At 41.5% G+C, this 25,321-nt stretch overlaps 1 long non-coding RNA gene across 1 annotated transcript; it reads right to left on the bottom strand.

Annotated features, from left to right (window-relative positions):
- Positions 1–14,929: 14,929 nt before the first annotated feature.
- Positions 14,930–21,993, bottom strand: LOC130368804 (uncharacterized). Its single transcript, XR_008892573.1, has 4 exons — positions 21,799–21,993; positions 20,197–20,329; positions 19,783–19,909; positions 14,930–15,081 (listed from the first exon to the last, which is right to left on the bottom strand). It is a non-coding gene; the product is annotated as an uncharacterized LOC130368804 (long non-coding RNA).
- Between the last annotated feature and the right edge of the window lie 3,328 nt (positions 21,994–25,321).

Here is a 25,321-nt window from a genome sequence, read left to right as displayed (position 1 = left end):
GGCGCGTTCAGCTTAGGATGGCCGTTGACAGCTTCTCGCCTTTTATACTGGGAATTTAAGCATCAATAAATCCTTTTGGAATCGGAACAGAAGGCGGCAACAGAGCAGAATGTAAACTACACTCGGGATTCCCAGCCAGTCTCCCATGCTGATACTTACCGGGCCCTAAGCTGAGTAGCAATTTGCGATTTGACGAGAGCAGGCGCGTTCAGCTTAGGATGGCCGTCGACAGCTTCACACCGTGTATACTGTGGATTTAAGCAGCAATAAATCCTTTTCGGAATCAGAGCTTAAGGCGGCAACAGAGCAAAATGTAAACTGCACCCGGGATTCCAAGCCAGTCTCCCATGCCGGTACTTACCAGGCCCTAAGCTGGGTAGCAGTCTGCGATCTGACGAGAGCAGGCACGTTCAGCTTAGGATGGCCGTCGACAGCTTCACACCGTGTATACTGTGGATTTAAGCATCAATAAATCCTTTTCGGAATCGTAGCGGAAGACGGCAACAGAGCAAAACGTCAACGGCACCCGGGATTCCCAGCCAGTCTCCCATGCCGGTACTTACCGGGCCCTGAGCTGGGTAGCAGTCTGCGATCTGACGAAAGCAGGCGCGTTCAGCTTAGGATGGCCGTTGATAGCTTCTTGCCCTTTATATTGTGCATTTAAGCATCAATAAATCCTTTTGGAATCGGAGCGGAAGGCGGCAACAGAGAAAATGTCAATGGCACCCAGGATTCCCAGCCAGTCTCCCATGCCGGTTTTTACCAGGCCCTAAGCAGGGTAGCAGTCTGCGATCTGACGAGAGCAGGCGAGTTCAGCTTAGGATGGCCGTTGACAGCTTCAACCCCTGTATACTGTGGATTTAAGCATCAATAAATCCTTTTCGGAATTAGAATGGAAGGCGGCAATAGAGCAAAATGTCAACGGCACCCGGGAGTCCCAGCCAGTCTCCCAAGCCGGTACTTACCGGGCCCTAAGCTGGGTAGCAGTCTGCGATCTGACGAGAGCAGGTGCGTTCAGTTTAGGATGGCCGTTGACAGCTTCCCGCCTTTTATACTGTGCATTTAAGCATTAATAAATCCTTTTCGGAATCGGAACGGAAGGCGGCAACAGAGCAAAATGTCAACTGCACCCGGGATTCCCAGCCAGTCTCCCATGCTGGTACTTACCAGGCCCTAAGCTGGGTAGCAGTCTGCGATCTGACAGGAGCAGGCGCGTTCAGCTTAGGATGGCCGTTGACAGCTTCACACCTTGTATACTGTGGATTTAAGCATCAATAAATCGTTTTCGGAATCAGAGCGGAAGGCGTCAACAGAGCAAAACGTCAACGGCACCCGGGATTCCCAGCCAGTCTCCCATGCTGGTACTTACCGGGCCCTAAGCTGAGTAGCAATTTGCAATCTGACGAGAGCAGGCGCGTTCAGCTTAGGATGGCCGTTGACAGCTTTACACCCTTTACACCCTTTACACCCTTTACATACTTACCGGGCCCTAAGTGGGGTAGCAGTTTGCGATCTGACGAGAGCAGGCACGTTCAGCTTAGGATGGCCGTTGACAGCTTCACACCCTTTATACTGTGGATTTAAGCATCAATAAATCCTTTTCGGAATCGGAGCGGAAGGCGGCAACAGAGCAAAATGTCAACTGCACCCGGGATTCCCAGTCAGTCTCCCATGCTGGTACTTACCGGGCCCTAAGCCGGGTAGCAGTCTGCGATCTGACGAGAGCAGGCGCTTTCAGCTAAGGATGGCCGTTGACAGTTTCTCGCCCTTTATACTGTGCATTTAAGCATCAATAAATCCTTTTCAGAATCGGAACGGAAGGCGGCAACAGAGCAAAATGTCAACTGCACCCGGGATTCCCAGCCAGTCTCCCATGCCGGTATTTACTGGGCCTTAAGCTGGGTAGCAGTCTGCGATCTGACGAGAGCAGGCGCGTTCAGCTTAGGATGGCTATGGGAGCTATAACATTGCAAAAAAAAAAAAAAGAAGATCAGTTAACCCCTTCCCTAATAAGTTTGAATCCCCCCCTTTCCCTTTAAAAAAATAAATAAATAAATAAATAGAAATAACCACATGTGATATGGCCACGTGAGGAAATAGTTTATTAAACAGTCAATGGCGTACGTGCAAAAAAATTCCAAAGTCCAAAATAGTGTATTTCTGCTCACTTTTTATAATTATGAAAAATTGAATAAAAAGCTATCAAAAAGTCCGATCATTACAAAAAAAAAAAAACTTCAGATCAGGGCGCAAAAATTAGCCCTCATACCGCCCCGTACGTGGAAAAATAAAAAAGTTATAGAGGTCAGAACATGACAATTTTAAACGTATAAATTTTCCTTAATGTAGTTATGATTATTTCCATAAGTACAACAAAATGAAACCTATGTAAGTAGGGAATCATTTTAATCATATGGACCTACAGAATAAAGATAAAGTGTCATTTTTTTACCGAAAAATTTACTGCATAGAAACTGAAGCCCCCAAAAGTTAAAAAATTGTGTTTTTTCTTCAATTTTGTCGCACAATGATTTTTTTTCCGTTTCACAGTAGATTTTTGGGTAAAATGACTGATTAGAGTAGAATTGGTGGTGCAAAAAATAAGCCATCAAATGGATTTTTAGGTGCAAAATTTAAAACGTTACGGTTTTTTAAAGGTAAGGAGGAAAAAACTGCAAAAACTGAAAAACCCCAGGTCATAAAGGCGTTAAACATTTACATGATACACAAACAAAAGTGCAGTGTGAACCCACCCATTACAGCTGCATCCATTTACAGATTTTATTTCCATTTAATAATTTATTAAACATTATTATATTACGTTTCCTGTTTATATTATATTTAACCCCTTAACGACCACGGACGTAAATGTACGTCCTGGTTTGGCGGGACTTCCCGCACCAGGATGTACATTTACGTCCTGTGTATGAGCGCGAGCATCGGAACGGTACTCGCGTCATACACGGCAGGTCCCGGCTGCTAGCAGCAGCCGGGGACCCGCCCGTAATTGCAGATATCCGAGATTGCGCGGATGTCCGCCATTAACCCCTCAGATGCCGTGATCAATACAGATCACGGCATCTGCGGTAGTGCGGAACTTTGAATGGATGATCGGATTGCCTGCAGCGCTGCCGCGGCGATCCGATCATCCAGCATGGTGGCCAGAGGTCCCCTCATCTGGCTCCGGCCGTCTCCCGGGGTCTTCTGCTCAGTCTGAGATCGAGCAGACCAGAGCAGAAGATCACCGATAATACTGAGCAGTGCTGTGTCCTATACATAGCATTGCACAGTATTAGCAATCACAGGATTGCTATAGATAGTCCCCTATGGGGACATAAAAAGTGTAAAAAAAAAAGTTGAAAAATTTATAAATAAAATTTAAAAAAGTGAAAAATCCCCTCCCCCAATAAAATTTAAAATTGTCAGTTTTTCCCCATTTTACCCCCAAGAGGCGTAAATTATTTTTTTTATATATTTGGTATTGCCATGTGCTTAAATGTCCGAACTATCAAAATATTATGTTAATGATCCCGTACGGTGAATGGCATAAACGTAAATAAAAAAAGTTCAAAAATGCTGCTTTTTTGTCACATTTTATTTAAAAAAATAAAATAAAAAAAATGATCTGATAGTTTTATATATGCAAATGTGGTATCTAAAAAAATGTGGTATCTAAAAAAATACCGCCCTATATACGTAAAAATGAAAAAGTTATAGGTGGTCAAAATAGGGCGATTATAGATTACTGATTTTGTACAAAAAGTTTTTTTTATTTTTGTACCGCTTAAAAAAAATCTAAAAGTATCTAGCCATGGGTATTATTTTAATCATATTGACCCACAGAATAAAGAACACAATTTTTACCGTAAATTGTACACTGAAAACTAACCCCTCCAAAATGTGCAAAATTTTGGTTTTCACTTAAATTTCCTCCCTAAAAAAAATATTTTTTTTGATTCGCCGTACATTTTATGGTAAAATGAGAGGTTTCATTACAAAGTACAATTGGTCACGCAAAGAACAAGCCCTTATATGGGTCTGTGGATGGAAATATAAAAGAGTTATGGATTTTAGAAGGAGAGAAGGAAAAAACGAAAATGCAAAAATAAAATTGGCCTGGTGCTTAACCCCTTAAAGACCAAGGACGTACCGGTACATCCCGAGTCCTTTCCCTTTCTATAACGCGGGGCCACGTCATAGCGGGTCGGGCCCGGGGTTGTTAGAGGCCGGGACCCGTGGCTAATAGCACACGGCAGTGATTGCGGCGCTGCACGCTATTAACCCTTTAGACGTGGCGTTCAAAGTTGAACGCTGCGTCTAAAGTGAAAGTGAAACCATGCCGGTTAGCTCAAGGAGCTGTTCGGGATCGCCGCGGCGAAATCTCGGCATCGCAAACAGATGCCGAGATCCAGGCATGAGCAGACAAGCGGCAGAATCATCGATCACTGGTTTCCTATGAGAAACCAGTGATCTGTAATAGATCAGTGTGTGCAGTGTTATAGGTCCCTATGGGAGCTATAACATTGCAAAAAAAAAAAGTGAATAAAGATCATTTAACACCTCCCCTAATAAAAGTTTGAATCACCCCCCTTTTCCCATTTGAAAAAAAAAAACATTGTAAATAAAAATAAACATATGTGATATCGCTGCTTGCGGAAATGTCCGAATTATAAAAATATATTGTTAATTAAACGGTTAACAAACCGTTAAACTGCACGGTCAATGGCGTACGCGCAAAAAAATTCCAAAGTCCAAAATAGTGCATTTTTGGTCACTCTTTATATCATGAAAAAATGAATAAAAAGTGATCAACAAGTCCGATCAATACAAAAAGGGTACCGCTAAAAACTTCAGATCACGGCCCAAAGAATGAGACCTCATACCGCCCCATACGCGGTAAGATAAAAAAGTTATAGGGGTCAGAAAATGACAATTTTAAACGTAGTTATTTTTTTCAGAAGTACGACAAAATCAAACCGATATAAGTAGGGTATCATTTTAATCATATAGACCTACAGAATAAAGAGAAGGTGTCATTTTTACCGAAAAATTTACTACATAGAAACAGAAGCACCCAAAATTTACAAAATTGAGTTTTTTTTCCAATTTTGTCTCAATGATTTTTCTTTCCATTTCACCGTAGATTTTTGGGTAAAATGACTGATGTCACTGCAAAGTAGAATTGGTGGTGCAAAAAATAAGCCATCATACGGATTTTTAGGTGCAAAATTGAAAGGGTTATGATTTTTTAAAGGTAAGGAGGAAAAACGAAAGTGCAAAAACTGAAAACCCCCTGGTCCTTAACCCCTTAAGGACCAAGGACGTACCGGTACGTCCTTGGTCCTGCTCTTCTGATATAACGCGGGGTTACACAGTAACCCCGCGTCATATCACGGCGGGCCCGGCGTCATAGTGAAGCCGGGACCCGCCTCTAATAGCGCGCAGCGCCGATCGCGGCGCCGCGCGCTATTAACCCTTTAGCCGCGCGCTCAGAGCTGAGCCGCGCGGCTAAAAGTGAAAGTTCCCGACTAGCTCAGTCGGGCTGTTCGGGTTAGCCGCGGCTAATCGCGGCATCCTGAACAGCTGACAGGACAGCGGGAGGGCCCCTTCCTGCCTCCTCGTTGTCCGATCGCCGAATGACTGCTCAGTGCCTGAGATCCAGGCATGAGCAGTCATGCGGCAGAATCGTTGATCACTGGTTTCTTACGAGAAACCAGTGATCAACATAGAAGATCAGTGTCTGCAGTGTTATAGGTCCCTATGGGACCTATAACACTGCAAAAAAAAAGTGAAAAAAAAAAGTGAATAAAGATCATTTAACTCCTCCCCTATTAAAAGTTTGAATCACCCCCCTTTTCCAATAAAAAAAAAAAAACACAGTGTAAATAAAAATAAAAATAAACATATATGGTATCACTGCGTGCGTAAATGTCCGAATTATAAAAATATATCATTAATTAAACCGCTCGGTCAATGGCGTGCGCGCAAAAAAATTCCAAAGTCCAAAATAGTGCATTTTTGGTCACTTTTTATATCATTTAAAAATGAATAATGAAAAATGAAAATAATGAAAAATGGTACCGTTAAAAACTTCAGATCACGGCGCAAAAAATGAGCCCTCATACCGCGCCATACACGGAAAAATAAAAAAGTTATAGGGGTCAGAAGATGACAATTTTAAACGTATTAATTTTCCGGCATGTAGTTATGATTTTTTCCAGAAGTCCGACAAAATCAAACCTATATAAGTAGAGTATCATATTAATTGTATGGACCTACAGAATACATATCAGGTGTCATTTTTACCAAAAAATGTACTACGTAGAAACGGAAGCCCCCAAAAGTTACAAAACAGCGTTTTTTTTTTCTATTTTGTCGCACAATGATTTTTTTTCCCGCTTCACCATAGATTTTTGGGCAAAATGGCTGATGTCATTACAAAGTAGAATTGGTGGCGCAAAAAATAAGCCATCATATGGATTTTTAGGTGCAAATTTTAAAGAGTTATGATTTTTTAAAGGCAAGGAGCAAAAAACGAAAATGCAAAAACGGAAAAACCCCCGGTCCTTAAGGGGTTAAGGTGAAAATGGGCTTGGTCCTTAACCCCTTAAGGACCAGGCCAATTTTCAGTGTAGGACCAGAGCGTTTTTTGCACATCTGACCACTGTCACTTTAAGCATTAACCCCTTAAGGACCGGGGGTTTATCCATTTTTGCACTTTCGTTTTTTGCTCCTTGCCTTTAAAAAATCATAACTCTTTCAATTTTGGGGGCTTCAGTTTCTACGTAGTATATTTTTCGGTTAAAATGACACCTTTTCTTTATTCTGTAGGTTCATACAATTAAAATTATACCCTACTTATATAGGTTTGATTTTGTCGTACTTCTGGAAAAAAATCATAACTTCATGCAGGAAAATTAATACGTTTAAAAGGGTCATCTTCTGACACCTATAACCTTTTTTATTTTTCCGCGTATGGGGCGGTATGAGGGCTCATTTTTTGCGCCGTGATCTGAAGTTTTTAATGGTACCATTTTTTTTTTATTTTTTATAAAGGGTAATGGAGAAAATGCCCCACAAAATATGTAACCCCATCTCTTCTGAGTATGGAAACACCCCATGTTATGATGTAAAATGCTATGCGGGCAAACTACAATGCTCAGAAGAGAAGGAGTCACATTTGGCTTTTTGAAAGCAAATTTTGCAGAAATGGTTTTTGGGGGGCGTGTCGCATTTGGGAAGCCCCTATGGTGCCAGAACAGCAAAAAAAAAAAAAAACACATGGCATACTATTTTGGAAACTACACCCCTCAAGAAACGTAACAAGGGGTACAGTGAGCCTTAACACCTCACAGATATTTCATGACTTTGTTAAAGTTTTGGAAACTACACCCCTCACAGAATTTAATAAGGGGTGCAGTGAGTATTTCAACCCCACTGGAGTTTGACAGATCTTTGGAACAGTGGGCTGAGCAAATGCAAAATTACATTTTTTATTTTCACGGACCACTGTTCCAGAAAACTGTCAGACACCTGTGGGGCGCAAATGCTCACTGTACCCCTTATTACATTACGTGAGGGGTGTAGTTTCCAAAATGGGGGTCACATGTGGGAGGGGTCCATTGTTCTGGCACATTGTAAACACACGTGGCCTTCAATTCCGGACAAATTTTCTCTTCAAAATCCCAATGGCGCTCCTCTTCTGATCATTGTAGTTCGCCCGCAGAGCACTTTACATCCACATATGGGGTATTTATATACTCAGAAGAAATGGGGTTACAAATTGTGGTGGGCTTTTTTCCTATTTTCCCTTGTGAAAATGAAAAATTTAGGGTAACACCAGCATTTTAGTGAAATTTTATTTTATTTTTTTAATTTTCCCATCCAACTTTAATGAAAATTCGTGAAAGACTTGTGGGGTGTTAGGGCTCACTATACCCCTTGTTACATTCCGTGAGGGGTGTAGTTTCCAAAATGGGGTCACATGTGGGTATTTATTTTATTGCGTTTATGGCAGAACCGCTGTAAAATCAGCCACCCCTGTGCAAATCACCCATTTAGGCCTCAAATGTACATAGTGCGCTCTCACTCCTGAGCCTTGTTGTGCGCCAGCAGAGAATTTTACGCCCACATATGGGGTATTTCCGTAATCAGGAGAAATTGCGTTACACATTTTGACAGACCGTGCATGCTGGAAGTTGTACTTTTGCAACAGCTGGAGGCACACTGGTTGGAAAACCTTCAGTTAGGTTCCGTCACCTAACTCAGTATTTTCCAACCAGTGTGCCTCCAGCTGTTGCAAAACTACAAATCCTAGCATGTACTGATCGTCGAAGTGCATGCTGGGAGATGTAGTTTCGCAACTGCTAGAGGTACGCAACTACAACTCCCAGCATGCTGAGACAGCTGTTTGCTGCTTGGGCATGCTGGGATTCGCAGTTTTGCAACATCTGGAGGTCTACAGTTTAGAAATCACTGTGCAGTCGTCTCTAAACTGTGGACCTCCAGATGTTGCAAAACTACAAATGCCAGCATGCCCAGACAGCAAACTGCTATGTGGGCATGCTGGGAGTTGTAGTTTTGCAAGATCTAGAGGGCCACAGTTCACAGCACAGTGATCTCCAAACTGTGACCCCTCCAGCTGTTGCAAAACTACAAATCCCAGCATGACAAGAGTTGTAGTTTTGCAACATCTGGACGGCAACAGTGTAGAGACTACTGTATAATGGTCTCAAACTGTAGTCCCCTAGATGTTGCTAAGCAACTTACCGGCTTCCGTCAGATCCAGGGAGCCGTCCTCTTCTGCCGCACGACATGCCCCCCCCCGCCGATCTCCGACACCGATCGTCGCCCGCAGCCTCGCCCGCAGGGTAAGTGGATCTTCAGCGCCGGTCCCCTTCGTTTCCCAGTCCTGCCCCGCCTATTGTGGGCGGGCAGAACGGGGAAAACGAAAGTTAACCCCCCCCGCCCCCGATCTATTGGTGGTCGCGTCTAGACCACCAATATCAGGGATAGGAGGGGTGGCACGCCAGCCACCTCACTCCTGTCCCTTCAGGGGGATCATGGGTGTCTTGGACAAGCGCGATCCCCCTTATTTTCCAGGTCACCATAGACCAATAATGACTCGGAATCGCGCAAATCGCAAGTGTGAATTCACTTGCGATTTGCGCAGATCGTCGACATATGGGGGGGGGGGCTGATGACCCCCCCCCCCCCTGAACATTTATGCTGGGTGCCTGCTGATCGATATCAGCAGTCACTCCGGTCTGGTGGACCGAAATTCCCACGGGCATACAGGTCCTTAAGTACCAGGCTTGCCGCCCCCCCCCCCCCCCCCCCGGAATTGAAGGCCACGTGTGTTTACAAAGCCCCCATAGTGCCAGAACAATGGAGTGTAGTGCGCCTGCAGATCACTTGTAGTGCGCCAGCAGAGCACTTTTAGTCCACACATGGGGTATTTCCATATTCAGAAGAAATGGGGTTACAAATTTTGGGGGGCATTTTCTCCTATTACCCTTTGTAAAAATGTAAATTTGGGGGGAAAAAGCATTTTAGGGAAAAAAAAAATTTTTTTTTTCATTTACACATCCGACTAACAAAAAGTCGTCAAACACCTGTGAGGTGTTAAGGCTCCCTGTACCCTTTGTTACGTTCCTTGAGGTGTAGTGTCCAAAATAGTATGCCATATGTTTTTTTTTTTTTTCTGTTCTGGCCCCATAAGGGCTTCCTAAATGAGACATGCCCCCTAAAAACCTTTTCAGCTAAATTTGCTTTCCAAAAGCCAAATGTGACTCCTCTTTTGAGCATTGTAATTTGCACGCAGAGCATTTTACATCCTAACATGGGGTATTTCCATACTCAGAAGATACGGGGTTACAAATTTTGGGGGGCATTTTCTCCCATTACCCTTTGTAAAATTTTCAAGTTTGGGGGGGAAAAAAACTGCACTTTAGTGAAAAAACTTTTTTTTTTCATTTACACATCCGACTAACGAAAAGTTGTCAAACACCTGTGTTGAGTTAAGGCTCACTGGACCCCTGATTTAGAATTTTCTCCTTCACTTTGCTGCTATTCCTGTGAAACACCTAAAGGGTTAAACTTTCTGAATGTCATTTTGAATACTTTGAGGTGTGCAGTTTTTATAATGGGGTCATTTGTGGGGTATTTCTCATATGAAGGCCCTTCAAATCCAGATTTTGAAAATTGTGTGAAAAATTTGAAAATTGGTGCTGAAGTTTGAAGCCCTCTGATGTCTTCCAAAAGTAAAAAAAAAAAGTCAACTTAATAAAGCAAACAAAGTGGACATATATGTGAATCAATATATAATTTATTTGCTATGTCTATTTTCCTTACAAGTCGAGAGCTTCAAGGTTAGAAAAATGCTAAATTTCCAATTTTCTCATCAAATTTTGGAATTTTTCACCAACAAATGATGCAAGTATCAACGAAAATTTACCACTAAAAGTAGAATATGTCATGAAAAAACATCTCGGAATCAAATTTATAAAGTAAAAACTTATTAATGCTTAAAGTGAGAGGTCAGATTTGAAAAAAAAAAAATGCTCCCGTCCTTAGGGTCATAATGGGCTCCGTCCAAGGGCTTAACCGTTACATGACCTTGAAGTGCAGGAGCTGTGCCCATTTCATAAGCTGTGAGAGACGGCTATTATCAGAAGCAATCCCGCAGCTCATTAAAGGGGTATTCCAGGCCAAAACTTTTCTTTATATATCAACTGGCTCAGGAAAGTTAAACAGATTTGTAAATTACTTCTATTAAAAAATCTTAATTCTTCCAATAGTTATTAGCTTCTGAAGTTGAGTTGTTGTCTTCTGTCTAACTGCTCTCTAATGACTCACGTCCTGGGAGCTGTGCAGTATTCTCCCATCATGCACAGCTCCCGGGACGTGACATCATCATTTAGCAGTTAGACAGAAAACTTCAGAAGCTAATAACTATTGGAAGGATTAAGATTTTTTAATAGAAGCAATTTACAAATCTGTTTCACTTTCCGGAGCCAGTTGATATATATATATATATATATATATATATATATATATATATATATATATATATATATATATATATATATATATATATATATATATATATATATATATATATATATATATATATATATATATATATATATATAGGGTTTTACCTGGAATACCCCTTTAACCCTTTAGACGCCGTGATCAATGCTGATCATGCGTTTTAAGGTAGAAAATGCTGATGCCTTATACGTTACGCAAATAAAACATATGTTATATGGAATAGCGCAGAGTGAGCTCAGCCAGACAGCAGTGTACGTTTTTCAAATCTTGTGCAGAGGAACAGCTGACCATGATAACCAGATTCCAGCTTTCCAGCTTTCATTTTTTTTTTTTTAAAGCCTTTCTAAAAATAAAAGCTGAAATCCAGTTGGTTGCTATGGGCAACTGCTCCTGCACAAGGTTTGACAAATCTCCCCCTATGGCCATGTTCACACAGGAATTTCTGCACGGAAAATGTCCATACAGACATTCCACACAGTGGAGCACTGGCAGAACATGCTAGAACTGCTCACAAATGCTCCGCCTCAGACAGCAATGCATTTCTGAGCGGAATCCACGAGAACAGAACAGGTTCAATGTTGTTACTGGCGTCAGAATAAGGATTTCCGCAGTAGATGTTGCTGCAGGGGCGATTGTTGTGCGATGCAGAATATTTATGCGGAATTCCGCACAGACCTTCCGCTGTGTGAACGTAGGCTACGGCTATGTTCACATTGCAGAATTTTCTCTACTTCTCCATGCAAAAACCATGGCACCCAAGTCATTTTAACCCCTTAAGAACACAGGGTTTTTCAGTTTTTGCATTTTCGTTTTTTTGATCATCACCTTCTAAAAATAATAACACTTTCAATTTTGCACCTACAGATCCATATGCGGGCTTATTTTTTGCGCCACCAATTGAACTTTTTAATGACAAAACTTTTTAATGGCGAAACCAGAATAAATATTTGTGGGGCAAAATTGAAAAAAAAAAAAAAGCAACCCATTTTGTAACTTTTGGGGCTTCCGGTTCTATACAGTACGCTTTCCTGTAAAAATGACACCATATCTTTATTCTGTAGGTCCGTACGGTTACAAGGATACCTAGTTTAGTATTTTACAGTTATAACTACATGCACCAAAATTCGTATGTGTAAAATTGTCATCTTCTGACTCCTATAGCTTTCATTTTTTCCATATACAGGGATATATGAGGGCTCAGTTTTTTGCGCCGTGATCTGAAATTTTTTTTATCGGTACCTTTTTTTATGGGACATTTTGATCGCTTTTTACACATTTATTTAGGATACCCAAAGTGACTAGAGCTGAGCGAACTTACAGTAAATTCGATTTGTCACGAACTTCTCGGCTCTGCAGTTGATGACTTATCCTGCATAAATTAGTTCAGCTTTCAGGTGCTCCCGTGGGCTGGAAAAGGTGGATACAGTCCTAGGAGACTCTTTCCTAGGACTGTATCTAAAAGTGACCAAAAATACGCAATTTTGGACTTTGGAATTTTAGATTATAACATATTTTTATAGTTCGGACATTTACGCACACGACGACTATTTTTATTTACATTTTTTTTAAATGTGAAAAGGGGAGATTTAAACTTTTATTAGGTAAGGGGTTGTTAAATCACATTTAGTAACTTTTTATACACTTTTTTATGGCACAAGGGCATTAAGATGGGGGGGGATAATGGCACAAGGGGATTAATATGGAGGGGGTGGGGGGTGACGACTATCCTCCCTCCCTCTGATCCCCTTGTGCCATTATCCCTCCCCCCTCTATCCTAATGCCCGTGTGCTATAAAAAAAAAAAAAAAAAAGTGTAAAAAAAAAAAAAAAAAAAAGTCACTAAATGTGATTTAACCCCCTCGGATTCCCTTTTGCCATATCTGATAATAAAAGCACAAGGGGATTAATATGGGGGGTGATTAATTGTGCCATCATTCCCCCCTCCCATTCCCTTTTGACATATCAGATAATAATGGCATAAGGCGATTAAGATGGAGGGGGGATAATGGCAAAAGGGCATCAGAGGGAGGGGGGGAATAATGGAACAAGGGGTTAAGTATCGCATTAGTATAAAGGAAAGCACACGCCTTTTGTCCACGGGTACCCCTCGCGCGCAAGTTCCGCATGAGGAGTACCCGCAGACATGCTTTCAGCCTTTGTGGGTACAGTCGCTAAAAAGGTTGAGAACCACTGTTCTAGAGGACACCTTATCACTGGATCATGGGGGGGGGAGGTTTGGTGGGTGGGTGGGTAAAACAGTACATTTACACACACCGTTATACAGTTACCTCCCCATAAAAAAATATAAATAGCCCGTAGGGTGGTGTTTCCCAAAGAGGGAGATTCCAGCTTTTGCTAAACTACAACTCCCAGCATGCCTGGACCGTCAAAGGCTGTGAGCTATAGTTTTGCAACAGCTGGAGGCTCCCTGTTTGGATAACAGTGCCCTACGGGCTAAATTTTTATGTGGGGAGAGAGTAACCGTATAAAAGGTGTGTGTAAATGTAGTGTTATAGGGGAGATTTATCAAAATCTGTCCAGAGGAAACGTTGCCCATAGCAACCAATCAGATGACTCATTTTTCAGACGCCTATTAAAAATGAAAGATTTGATTGGTTGCTATGGGAAACTCAGCGACTTTACCTTCAGAGAGTTTTTGATAAATCTCCCCCTTAGGCTTCTTTCACACTATGTAAGTGGTTCCGTTACAAACGGACATTAAGGTTTTTTTTGCCCCCACTTTAACTGCCCTTAATGTCCGTTATTGTAACGGAGCCTAACGGGAGTCATAACGGGCAAAGAGGATCCCATTCACTTGAGTGGGATTCCACTAGCGTCCGTTAGAACTCCTGTTATTGTGGCCGAATATAGCGGGAGGAAAATACGTTGCTCGCACTAACGGCAATGTGAAAGGAGCGTTACTCTATTTCATTTATTATTTCATGTATTGCTGATCAGTAACAATTATTGATCAGCAGGTATAGGGGCAGGTGGCAGACTAATAAAACTGAGCATGCCCTTTGGCTGTCCAAAGGGCATGCTGGGAGTTGTAGTCATGCAACAGCTAGAGGGTATATTTTTCCCCTAACACTCTCTCCAAGGGGAATCAAACCATTTAGACTTGAATCCCATTTCTGGCCCTGACCGTATTCCTCACCTGCATGTTTATTTATTATTGTAGTTGAGGTTCTATTCTGATTGCTTTGCTTTCCTGCCTGGATTGGGGGGGGGGGGGGTTTGATGGGAACTTTGGGGAGGGGAGGGGTGGGAGGTGTACTCAGATACCTGGGCCTAACCTTGCGTTTTTGTTCTCAGACATGCTTATTTGGGCCCTTAGTTGTCGTTTATTATGCAGGGTATGCCCCATTGCATTTCTGTACAAAATGTTAACTTAATAAAGAAATGTGGGAAAAAAAAAAGTTATTTTTAACATGACACTTTCTGTTCAATTTTCCACCATAAATAATATTTAGTTGCAGTGTACATTTTATGGTAAAATTGCAAACATGCCCTCTTTGGAGGAGGAAGAGAATCAAAAATAAAAATATCCTATAGCCTCAAGACCAAAATGAAAGGTGTCATTAAAAAGGGGTTAAAGAGGACCTGTGATAGTTAATGTAGATAGCGTAACCTCAATAAACTCTTTTCTATAGCATGTCAAACAGTCACCCCCCACCCCCCTTAGGTAGTGAAACGGGGGGGGGGGAACAACGTGATAATATGGGCTGTATTTGGTAGTGGTGGGTGGATTCAGCACTGACTGCACCTAATGAACATGATCTCATAAGAACCCAACAAAGGCACTTTAAAAAGTATAATACAATTTTATTTACAGAATAGCAAGAAATAAGTTAAAAAAAAAAAAACATTTAGTAGAAGACATGTATATTTTATGTAAGAAAAAAAATAAAAATGTTTAAACTTTTGTAACTGGGACAATGGAGCCCGGGTAGGTTTTCATGTTGCCAGAGATTTTCATAGTGGAAACTGTTGATTACTTCACAGAACAAAGTGCAGAAGTGAGGATCTGGAGACGACAAAAAATAAATAAAATAAAAAGTTATATATTCATCTGATTTTAGAGTTTAACCGTTACTCCAGCCAACCTAACAAACTAATACGAGTTTCCCAATAGCAGTTCCACCTGACCCTCATTTACTTTTCAAACCCAAAACAGCAAAAACAGTAAGTTGGTGAAATAAATTTCATTAAACTGGAGATATGCCAATCTTTGGAACCACTGACTCATTTAATTTATTTAAAGTAATCAAAAAGGAGGTAAGATGCTGCTCATCTCAAATATCCATCTTGAAAAACTAAGCTCCTCCTAACAAAGCAATTAGTAGTCTACCACTCATCTACCAGCAGAAAGGCTTGGATCCCCAATGAGGGATTATTAAAGAGTACCTGCCACCAAACTAAAAACTTTTAAATATATTGTTCCTTATGCAATTATAAGACACTTGCCGTAAAGGAAATCTGTCAGCTTGCTCCCCCACACTAACCAGCGGTACTGGCTGGTAGTGTGGGGGACACTAATCAGTTTGATGCATACCGTCCCCGGATCCGCCACGCCATTCGCCCGCTATCTTCTTTATATGCAAATTAGCTGCTAACTGGCATGGGCAGGGTTACTGCCTTCATCTGGCACTGTGGTACAACTGCTGCCTGGCCCACAGCACCACCCGGGGCTTATGAATATTCATGTTCTCCCTCATCATCTCCCTCTCCTCCCCGCTGATTTCAGGACTCGACTGCGCTGAAGAGGCTTCCGGGTGTAGATAGGAAGCCAGCACATGCGCAGTGGAGTCCTGAAATCAGCGGGAAGAAGAGGTAGATGGAGAACATTAATATTCATAAGCCGGGCGGTGGTTACATCACAGTGCCAGATGAAGGCAGTAAAGCCGCCCTTGCCAGTTAGCAGTGAATTTGCATGTCAAGAAGAAAGATCAGCTTCCCCCGCACTAAGAGCGACAGTTTTTCTTTTAGGATGGACCCATTTTTTACCTTAATGACCAGGTTTTTTTAATTTGACATGTTTCTCTTAAAAGGGTAATAACTTTAGAACGCTTTTTCTGAGCGGAGCAATTCTGAAATAGTTTTTTGTGACATATTTTACTTAAGTGGTGCATTTTTGTTACCACATGCAGCATTTTTTGTGGAAAAACTCCAAAATATTGTGAAAAATTAAAATTCCTGGCGTTTAAAAAAAATATTTTTATGGTGTTCACTGTGTGTAAAAGTGATGTTATATTTATTCTGGGGGTCGGTACGATTGTGGCGATACCAATTTTATATAGCTTTTTATGTTTTCCTTTTCTGAGCAAAATTCTTTTCCGCCATTGTGTGAGGGCTTATTTTTTGTGGGACAATCTGTACTTTTTATTGGTATCATTTTTGCGACACATGCTACCTGCTGCCATAGCAACCAATGCCGACCAGCGATAGTATTGCGGCACCACTGTTTGTGAACAGGGGGAGCACCCTCCCCCTGTCAACACCGTAGTTGCCGTGATCAGGATTGTATCTGATGCCGGGACCTGGGGCTAACAGCATGCGGCAGCGGTCGCGGTGCCGCACGCTATTAACCCTTTAGACACAGCATTCAAAGTTGAACGCCGCGTCTAAAATGAAAGTGAAAGCTGCCCGGCTGCTCAGGACCACCGCAGTGAAAATGCAGTGTCCCGATCAGCTAGGACACGAGCGGAGGTCCTCTTACCTGCCTCCGGCGTGTCCCCTCATCAATTTATCGCTCCAGGCCCGAGATGTAAGCTTGAGCAATCGACCCCTGATAACGCTGATCATTGCAAAGCTATGGCTTTGCAGTGAACAGTGCTGGCAATCAGTGTGTGCCGTGTTATAGGTCCCTATGGGAGCTATAACACTGCAAAAAAAAAAAGTGTAAAAAAAAAAAGTTAATAAATGTGATTTAACCCCTTCCTTAACCCCTTAAGGACCAAGGGTGTAATGTTACGCCTTGCGCCCTGGTACTTAAGGACCAAGGGCATAAACTTACGCCCTGGCGTTTTCCGGTCCTTGCCACGCAGAGATTGGAAGCGGATGCCTGCTGAAATGCTTCAGAAAGCATCCAGGGCAAACGCCGAGGTGGGCCATGTCTGCCGCAGGGGGGCCGCAAATAGCGAGGGAAATCGCCCCTGCGATACCGGGCTGATCGGATTTTTTTCTCCTTTCATCCCTTATGAAAAGGTGAAGTTGAGGTCTACACCAGCATGTTAGTGTAAAAAAATAAAAAAAGATTTACACTAACATGCTGGTGTTGCCCTATACTTTTCATTTTGACAAGAGGTAAAAGGGGAAAAAAAAAAGCCCCCCAAAATTTGTAATGCAATTTCTCCCGACTACGGAAATACCCCATATGTGGGCGCACAACAAGGCCCAGAAGGGAGAGTGCACCAGGCACATTTGAGGTGATTTGCACAGGGGTGGCTGATTGTTACAGCGGTTTTGACAAATGGAAAAAAAAAAAAAAAAAAAAACTACATGTGACCCCATTTTGGAAACTACACCCCTCACAGAATGTAATGAGGGTGCAGTGAGAAAGAATTTACACCCCACTTGTGTCTGACAGATCTTTGGAACAGTGGGCTGTACAAATAAAAAAATTTGTACAGCCCACTGTTTCAAAGATCTGACAGACACCAGTGGGGGGGGGGGGGGGGGGGGGGTAAATGCTCACTGTACCCCTTGTTACGTTCCTCAAGGGGCCTAGATTCCAAAATGGTATGCAATGTGGTTTTTTTTGCTGTCCTGGCACCATAGGGGCTTCCTAAATGAGACATGCCCCCCGAGCAAAATTTGCTCTTAAAAAGCCAAATATGACTCCTCTTCTGAGCATTGTAGTTCGCCCGTAGTGCACTTCAGGTCAACTTATGGGGTACCGCCATACTCAAAAGAGATGGGGTTACAAATTTTTGGGGTATTTTCTGCTATTAACCCTTGCAAAAATGTGAAATTTGAGGGGGAAACATTTTTTGTGAAATTTTTTATTTTTTTTTACATATGCAAAAGTCGTGAAACACATGTGGGGTATTAAGGCTCACTTAATTCCTTGTTATGTTCCTCAAGGGGTCTAGTTTCCAAAATGGTATGCCAGGTGTTTTTTTGCTGTTCTGGCACCATAGGGGCTTCCTAAATGCAACATGCCCCCCAAAAACCATTTCAGAAAAAGGTACTTTCCAAAATCCCCTTGTCGCTCCTTCGCTTCTGAGCCCGCCGAACACTTTAAATAGACATGTGAGGTATGTGCTTACTCGAGAGAAATTGGGCAACAAATACAAGTATAAATTTTCTCCTTTCACCCCTTGTAAAAATTCAAAAATTGTGTCTACAAGAACATGAGTGTAAAAAATGAAGATTGTGAATTTTCTCCTTCACTTTGCTGCTATTCCTGTGAAACACCTAAAGGGTGAAAACACTTACTGAATGTTATTTTGAATACTTTGTGGGGTGTAGTTTTTATAATGGGGTCATTTATGGGGTATTTCTAATATGAAGACCCTTCAAATCCACTTCAAACCTGAACTGGTCCCTGAAAAATTGGAAAATTGCTGCTGAACTTTGAAGCCCTCTGGTGTCTTCCAAAAGTAAAAACACGTCAATTTTATGATACAAACATAAAGTAGACATATTGGAAATGTGAATAATTTTTTTTATTTGGAATATCCATTTTCCTTACAAGCAGAGAGCTGCAAAGTTAGAAAAATGCCAAATTTTCATTTTCTTCATAAAATTTTGGGATTTTTCACCAAGAAAGGATGCAAGTTACCACAAAAATTTACCACTATGTTAAAGTAGAATAGGTCCCGAAAAAACAGTCTCTGAATCAGAGTTATTAATGTTTAAAGTGACAGTGGTCAGATGTTCAAAAAACGCTCTGGTCCTAAGGTGTAAAATGGCCTGGTCCTTAAGGGGTTAATAAAAGTTCAAATGACCCCCCTTTTCCCATAAAAAAAAAACAAAAAAAAAAAAAAACACAAATAAAAATAAATCTAAACATATGTGGTATCGCCGCATGCATAAATGTCCGAATTATAAAAATATGTCATTAATTAAACCGCACGGTCAATGGCGTACTTGCAAAAAAATTCCAAAGTCCAAAAGAACGTATTTTTGGTCGCTTTTTATCTCATGAAACAGTCCGATCAATACAAAAATGGTACCGCTAAAAACTTCAGATCACAGTGCAAAAAATGAGCCCTCATACTGCCCCATATGCGGAAAAATAAAAGTTATAGGGGTCAGAAGATGACAATTTTAAACGTATACATTTTTCACGATTTTTTACAGAAGTACAACAAAATCAAACCTATATAAGTAGGGTATCATTTTAACCATATGGACCTACAGAATAATGATAAAGTGTCATTTTACCGAAAAATGTACTGCATAGAAACGGAAGCCCCCTAAAGTTACAAAATGGCTTTTTTCTTCAATTTCGTCGCACAATGATTTTTTTTCCGTTTTGCCGTAGATTTTTGGGTAAAATGACTGATGTCACTGCAAAAAAATAAGCCATCATATGGATTTTTAGGTCCAAAATTGAAAGGGTTATGATTTTTAAAAAAGCTGAGGAGGAAAAAACGAAAGTGCAAAAACTGAAAAACCTGTGATCCTTAAGGGGTTAACAGTTAACTTCATGTGACAAGCTAAAAGCTTTATACTACAGTACTGGGGTATAAGAAGTCAAAATGAAAACCTAAGGACTTACCATATGATTTTGGCAAGATGTCAAGACTTCTGCTAATAGCATGTCTGGAGCTGAGTATGGTAAGGTAGGAAGTTGTTGAATGTTCATTACATGGTCTTCTATACCGGGTAGTAGAATAAACTCATACCTACAAGAAGCACAAAAATTTACAAGATGTACTGTGAAATATCAATCAATCAATTAACATCTTCCTGCTAAAATAGTTACCCTGATAACATACTGCACCTCTTAAATCTATCTTAGAACTAAACTCCTACCAAAGAAAAACTAGCCTAAATAGCAGTCTTCCACTGATCCACCAGCACAAAAAGGTTTGGATCCACAATGGGGGGCTTATGGACAGTTATGCCTTCAAGTGACAAGCAGATCGCTTTGTACTGCCATTCTGTGTGAGAAGCTGAAAACCTGACCTACCATACTATTTTTGCTAGATGTCATGTCATGTCTTGTCTTGTCTTATGTAGATTCAATGACTGGTAAGGTAGTAAGTTTAAGGTTCTTGCCATGGTCTACTACTACACCATGTAGTAGAATGAACTTGCCAAATCTACAAAAAGGAAAAAAATATTTAGTTATTGTAGTGACCATCAATATACTGCAAGTTTCCAATCCTAAGAACCAATAGCTTAACAAGTAACCAAAATTACGCAAAAGGTAAGACATGGTTTGCCTAGACTAAATCTTAACTACCACTGAACTACCAACACAAAAAATTGGATCCATAATGTGGGGGTGGGTGATATGAACAATTATGCCTTCAAGTGACAAGCTAATAGCTTTGCATTGCTATGGATTTTCTCATTTTAAAGTAACCACCCCATTTTTATTTATTTTTTTGACCACTGCCAAGAACTGATGGGATTTGTGGTTATTAGACTATGTTGCAGCTGCTTAAGGTATAACCGTGAACTGCACAGCCTTTATTTGCAAACAGAAGAGGTTCTTAGCATACCATTTGGCCAAATAGTGCCATCCCACCATGGAAAGGTGACCTCATGGGGACAGACCCTATACAATTGAAATCCCTCTTTTTTTCTCAGCAGTCAAGGGCTGACGGCAGCTGTGGTCAGACTATGTGCCAGCTGCTCATGGTAAAATAGCGGCTACAGCCATCTGTTATTCCCCCCAAATAGAAAGAAATACAGCAGTATACCCTTTACTCTAAAATATATGTATTCAACACTGCTAGAGAGGTTCTTAGCATAATATTTGGCCAAATAGTGTGTACCGTCCCACCACGGTAAGGTGACCTCATTGGGACGGACCCTACACTAAAGATATGCCTCTCTTGGGCTTTTTTTATTAGACTATTTGTTAATTAGACTATGTTGCAGCTGCTTTTTTTTATTATTTTTGGCAATGAGGAACAGGAAATGCGGTGACTGGCAACAAAAGCCAGGGAAGGCGGGGCAGACTGGCAACAAAGGCCAGGGAATGCGGGGCAGACTGGCAACAAAGGCCAGGGAATGCGGCGACTGGCAACGAAGGCCAGAGAAGGCGGCGACTGGCAACGAAGGCCAGAGAAGGCGGCGACTGGCAACGAAGGCCAGAGAAGGCGGCGACTGGCAACGAAGGCCAGAGAAGGCGGCGACTGGCAACGAAGGCCAGAGAAGGCGGCGACTGGCAAAGACGGCCAGAGAAGGCGGCGACTGGCAAAGACGGCCAGAGAAGGCAGCGACTGGCAAAGACGGCCAGAGAAGGCAGCGACTGGCAAAGACGGCCAGAGAAGGCAGCGACTGGCAAAGACGGCCAGAGAAGGCAGCGACTGGCAAAGACGGCCAGAGAAGGCAGCGACTGGCAAAGACGGCCAGAGAAGGCAGTGACTGGCAAAGACGGCCAGAGAAGGCAGCGACTGGCAAAGACGGCCAGAGAAGGCAGCGACTGGCAGAGACGGCCAGAGAAGGCAGCGAATGGAAAAAGGCAAGAGACAAAAAGTCATTTAATTATGTAATTAAACAAATTACCCCCTAAATATAACACATTTAGACAAGAACAGACATGATTTCATTTACTTACGTGTAGGTCCATAATTCCAGCCAGGGAAGATAAGTAACACCTGGAGAAAGCAAACTGATAGATACTTCTAGAACAAGAATATGACATAGGTCAAAGTTAGTAACTGATTGGTCTGACAGCAGCACCTCCCAGGTGTTTGTTGTCTTACACAATAGAACAGCTTCTGGAGGAAGCACAAAGACACAGGCTATTAGAACAAGTCAATGGCATAGGTCTTACCGTCTCATCGTAGCTCCTTCCAGTCTGGTAAGATGCTCATCTCACTCTTTCTTGGGTATCAGTGTCCAGGGCTAGCAGGCAGCATCAAATATTCTTGCTCTACAGGAAAAGAATTCTAAAAAAAACCTACCTAGATACTTGTGAGAAAGACAAAAGCTGTTAGAAAATGAAGCAATAATGAAGAGCAGAACAAACACAAAAGATAAAAAAGCTGCATGTTAAAAACAACAATGATAGTGGCTGCAAATCCTCAGTCGAGGTATCAGCCATACTTACAGCTAGGACTTTCCTAATACATTCTTACCTTCATTTAGTAGGCACTGACTATTTGTTCTACTGATGCTGAATAGTATATGACGATAACAGAAATAACTGTTTCTTTAAGTTTAACTAGTTACTAAGGCTATCGACACATGGTGCCACATTGATAACTCCCCCAAGTTAGCAATGCAACAAGTCATGCATAGGTAGCTACTACCTAACCAGCTGGTACTAGGAATGGGGCTGACATTCACCATAGAATTATATGGTAAATTGCCAAATTTGATAAAGACTGCCACGGTAGGCAGCAACTGGCAAAGGCAAGAGACAGAAAGTCATTTAATTATGCAATTAAACAAGTTACCCCCTAAATAGAACACATTTTGAAAAAACAGACATGATTTCAATTACTTACGTGTAGGTCCACAATTCCAGCCAGGGAAGATAAGCAACACCTGGAGAAAGCAAACTGATAGGTCAAAGTTAGTAACTTATTGGTCTGACAGCAGCTCCTCCCAGGTGTGGGTTGTCTTACACAATAGAACAGAAATATGAAGACACAGGCTATTAGAACAAGTCAATGGCATAGGTCTTACCGTCTCATCGTAGCTCCTTCCAGTCTGGTAAGATGCTCATCTCACTCTTTCTTGGGTATCAGTGTCCAGGGCTAGCAGGCAGCATCAAATATTCTTGCTCTACAGGAAAAGAATTCTAAAAAAAACCTACCTAGATACTTGTGGGAAAGACACAAAATCTGTTAGAAAATGAAGCAACTTGAAAAACAACAACAAAGACGAACAAAAGATAAAAAAGCTGCATGTAAAAAAACAAACAATGATAGTGGCTGCAAATCCTCAGTCAAGGTATCAGCCATACTTACAGCTAGGATTTTCCTAATTAATTCCTACCTTCATTTAGTAGGCACTGACTATTGTTCTACTGATGCTGAATAGTATATTACAATAACAGAAATAACTGGATTATTTAGGGTTAACTAGTTATTATGGCTATCCACACATGGTGCCACATTGATAACTCCCCCAAGTTAGCAATGCAACAAGTCATGCATAGGTAGCTACTATCTAACCTGCTAGTACTAGAGATGGGGCTGACATTCACCATAGAATTATATGGTAAATTGCCATTTTGAAAAGATTTATTACAATAGGTGACTAATCTACAGTTTCACTAACTGATTCTTTAGGTTTAACTAGTTATTATGGCTATCTACACATGGTGCCACATTGATAACTCCCCCAAGTTAGCAATGGAACAAGTCATGCATAGATAGCCACTATCTAACCTGCCGGTACTAGAGATGGGGCTGACCATAACGGTTATCACAAAAACAGACAAGGTATATAATGAACACCTTCTGGATGAAGTATAAAGATAGAGTGTTATACAACAATGACATGGCAGAAGTGATAAATCTAGATACTTAACTTTCCAATAGCAGCTCCTCCCGGTTGGGGCAGACATCTGGTAACTGGCAAAAAAAAAAAAAAGCAGTGGTGTCAGAGCATACTGAGACTTCTCGTTCTTAGGCTAGGTTCACATGCAGTATTTTGGTTAGTTTTTGAGCCCCATTTGGTTAGTATTTTATGCCAAGTGAACCACCACAATAAACTATAATGGAACAATTCCCACTTTTTTGGTGGAACTCGTGTTACTGACCAAAACCATATGCTTGAAGTAATCAAAAACTGTCTAATGGTAAAACTGTCTTTTTCAAATAAGAACCGAGCTTTCATTCTATGAGAGCCCCATATGCCCGGATTGCTGCCAGAAAATCTTAATCCTTCCAGTACTTAGCAGCTGTATGCTCCACAGGAAGTGCTTTTCTTTTTGAATTTATTTTCTGTCTGGCCATAGTGCTCTCTGACGACACCTCTGTCCATGTCAGGAATTGTCCAGAGCAGGAGAGGTTTACTATGGGGACATTTCTTCTGCTCTGAACAGTTCCTAACATGGTCAGAGGTGTCAGCACTGTGGTCAGACAGAAAATAAATTAAAAAAGAAAAAACTTTCCGCAGAGCATACAGCCGTTGATAAGTACTGGAAGGATTAAGATTTTTAAATAGAAGTCATTTACAAATCTGTAAGACTTTCTGGTACCAGCTAATAAAAATAAAAAAAAATAAGAAAAAATAAATTGGTTTCCACTGGAGTACCCCTTTAACTTGCCTTTTGCAGCTGTCCAGATGCTGCCAATATAGCTCTCCTGTCCTCCAGCCCCTGTCTTTCTGCTTCTGGGGTCTGACAAGTTACACTGTGATCAGCCAATTGGTGACCAAAATGATGTCCCTCAGCTGGTGATTGGCTGAGCAGCAGTGTGATGTATTAGGCCCCTTGTATTGGGTAATGTGTATGCAGTAGAGCTGAGCGAGTGGTCATGTGTATGACGCAGAGTTGTGTGCATGGTCATGCTTACACAATAACACATTCAGCTCTGCTCCATACACATGCCGCACACTAATTTCTGCTACATGTAACATGATCACACACTCAGCTCTGGTACATGAACACAGTGTTTACCAACCAGGGTGTCTCCAGCTTTTGCAAAACTTTTGTTTGGCGCACACACTGCTGCTCCAGCACTTCTAGCTATGTGAGCAGTGCAACGCGGAAAAATATCACAGCTCTGTAAAGTGTGAGGTGGAGAAGGAGTGCATGGTCGAGGCGGGGGGGGGGGGGGGTGGACGTTTCGATATTTGCGCAAATTGAGTGTAAATTAGACAAAGAGGTAGATCTGTTTCTACAATAGACACCTAATGATAAATGTGTCCCCCAGTATACACATCGCACATTACATATACACACATACATTATATAAAACACACACGGACACCTCCCACATAATACATACACACCTCGCACATTATATATACACACTCACTATATACATGGACACCTCGCACATTATATATACACACTCACTATATACATGGACACCTCGCACATTATATATACACACTCACTATATACATGGACACCTCGCACATTATATATACACACTCACTATATACATGGACACCTCGCA

This window comes from Hyla sarda, chromosome 1 (assembly GCF_029499605.1).
Source record: "Hyla sarda isolate aHylSar1 chromosome 1, aHylSar1.hap1, whole genome shotgun sequence".
Lineage (NCBI taxonomy): Eukaryota > Metazoa > Chordata > Amphibia > Anura > Hylidae > Hyla > Hyla sarda.
Note: the sequence above shows the minus strand (reverse complement) of the source record. Positions and strands in the feature narration are given on the sequence as shown.